This window comes from Terrapene carolina, unplaced genomic scaffold (genome assembly GCF_002925995.2).
Source record: "Terrapene carolina triunguis isolate 2854851 unplaced genomic scaffold, T_m_triunguis-2.0 Scaffold69, whole genome shotgun sequence".
NCBI lineage: Eukaryota > Metazoa > Chordata > Testudines > Emydidae > Terrapene > Terrapene triunguis.
Window position 1 is genome coordinate 18446015 of NW_020664420.1, and position 2402 is coordinate 18448416.

The 2402-nt window shown below is 39.9% G+C and overlaps 1 non-coding gene across 1 annotated transcript; it reads right to left on the minus strand.

Annotated features, from left to right (window-relative positions):
* Positions 1-1917: 1917 nt before the first annotated feature.
* Positions 1918-1989, minus strand: TRNAP-AGG. Its single transcript has one exon. It is a non-coding gene; the product is annotated as a tRNA-Pro (tRNA).
* Between the last annotated feature and the right edge of the window lie 413 nt (positions 1990-2402).

Sequence of the window (2402 nt, forward strand, 5' to 3'; positions counted from 1 at the left end):
CCGAGGATCATTGGAACATGCAAGCCCCTTCACTACAACAAGGTGATGGTCCCCACAGAGGACTTACCTGTTTAGTCAACATTCAAATCTCCAAAAATATTCCCCCAAATGAAACTTTATATGATTGGCCTGGACTAATACAAAGTTGTGGACATAGCAGCTCTAATCCTATCTGAACAACCTATCCCTTTTTTCAAACTTGGATGCCATTTTAGATTGGTTAGCGCAAACACTTTTTTATAAAGGGACTGTCCTACTCTTCCCAGCCCCTGGCTGGAATTTTCCATATTAGAAGAGCAGATGAATCATGATTTTCTGAGCTCTACCTTCCTAATATGGAAAAAGTCAGCAAGGGGCCCCTTCTTCTAACATTCTTCTCTAATACCTTAGCACCATGTGACCTCCAAATATATATATCTACTCCAGAAGAACCCTTCGATAGAACAAAGATCCAAGTATAGCATGGGTAACAAAGTAAACATTTCATGTCAGTATTTTGATTTAATTAACCACAATTAAATTCACTGACATATTAAATGAATTTTACATAAAGAGGAATTATGTGAAAAATAAATGTTGTTTTACGCAGGAGAGCTTTGCGCATAGCTTCAGTTTTCAAATACAAAATTCTTATAATCCTATTAATACTGAGTTTCCATAAACAAAGATGTTGCCTTCTTGAATCAAAGGAAAAATTTAAAGGGGACAGGGCTAAAAGACCCACTGCAAATTAGAGCAATAGAGATAGTTAATTATACACCAATTACATGCCTGTAAGCAACAAACTAATAGCATCACCAATATTTTTACATTATTAGAGGAGTACTAGTTCTTACCTGAAGGTGGTGCATATGTGCCATTAAATAAACCAGTCATTCGTTTGAAAAAAAAGTTCCCAGACAGTGAAACATATAATAAATCCATCACATAATTCCAGCTTCTCTTTTTAAAAGACAGACCATGGATGGAACTATGACAGGAACCAAATCACATCTTTCTTCTATAGGAGGTGAGTTTCCCAGGTCATGTTCATAGCTATTTGTGAAACTGGGGACTGAATCTTATTTTGCATGCAGATTAATGGTGAAACGCTCTTCCTGTGCGGCCAAACATTAGTCTTTATAAAACACAACAAAAGAGTATTCATAAGGAATACTTAGAAAGGAAGAAGATATATGCAGATGAAATGCTGGAACAAACATTTGGCTATCCAAACCTGCATGACTAAGTACCTGCCAGAAGCTGTAGTTTTGCTAACTGGCCTCTGTTAATTCAGATTGCGAAGCAGTTGTTTAATTGCAGAAAGAGCAAATTAAAATATATTCCCAACAAATAAACCAAAAGGTCCACTTTTAGATGAAACCCTGAAGTGTTTGGATTTAACTGACTTCCCCTAAAGTTGTTTGCAGTGTTGTTGTAGCTGCGCTGGTCGCAAGACATTAGAGAGACAAGGTGGGTGAGGTAATATCTTTTATTAGACCAACTTCTGCTGGTGAAAGTGATAAGTTTTCCAGCTACACAGAGCTCGACCCTGACACAAAAGACCTGAAAAAGAGTTCGGTGTAGCTGGAAAGCTTGTCTCTTCCACCAACAGAAGTTGGTCCAATAAAAGATATTACCTCTCTAAACTTGCCACTTAAAAGAAGCCAATAAGACTTTTAGAATTAATAATATCCTATCCTATCTCCTAGAACTGGAAGGGACCTTGAAAGGTCATCGAGTCCAGCCCCCTGCCTTCACTAGCAGGACTAAGTACTGATTTTGCCCCAGATCCCTAAGTGGCCCCCTCAAGGATTGAACTCACAACCCTGGGTTTAGCAGGCCAATGCTCAAACCAGTGAGCTATCCCTCCCCCCAAAGCAAGCCCAGAAAGAGCCTGGGAAGGTGAAGGTAGGGCAGGAAACGCACCCTGAGGGAGGGCTTGTCCAGGATTTGAACCCGGGACCTCTCGCACCCTAAGCGAGAATCATACGCCTAGACCAACAAGCCCCCATTTTTACATTTATATAGTACTTTTCATCCCACAGGATCCCAGGATGCTTCACAAACTATTTTTGAGGCTGCTAGCAACCAATATAGTTAAGGATGCAAAAGAGTTTTCCTTATAAGCCCTCTTCTTGTTATCAACCTCTAACCTCTTCTGTTAGTCTATAAATGTTGTTTTACCCTTTTGCTGCTTTTACAGATCCCGACTAACACGGCTACCCCTTTGATTCTTGTTATCAGTCACTCATAGCTTTCTGAATGGTTCTCCTGTTGGTCCAAAACTTTCCATGCTTGGTCTCTGTCTGAAAGTAACTGCTCTGATTCTTAGATGTCAGACACAGGACCCAAAAGGTGAAGGTGTAAAGGTACCTTTATGCTGCAACCTGTGAGACGTCCTCGTTTTATCTAAGCATACA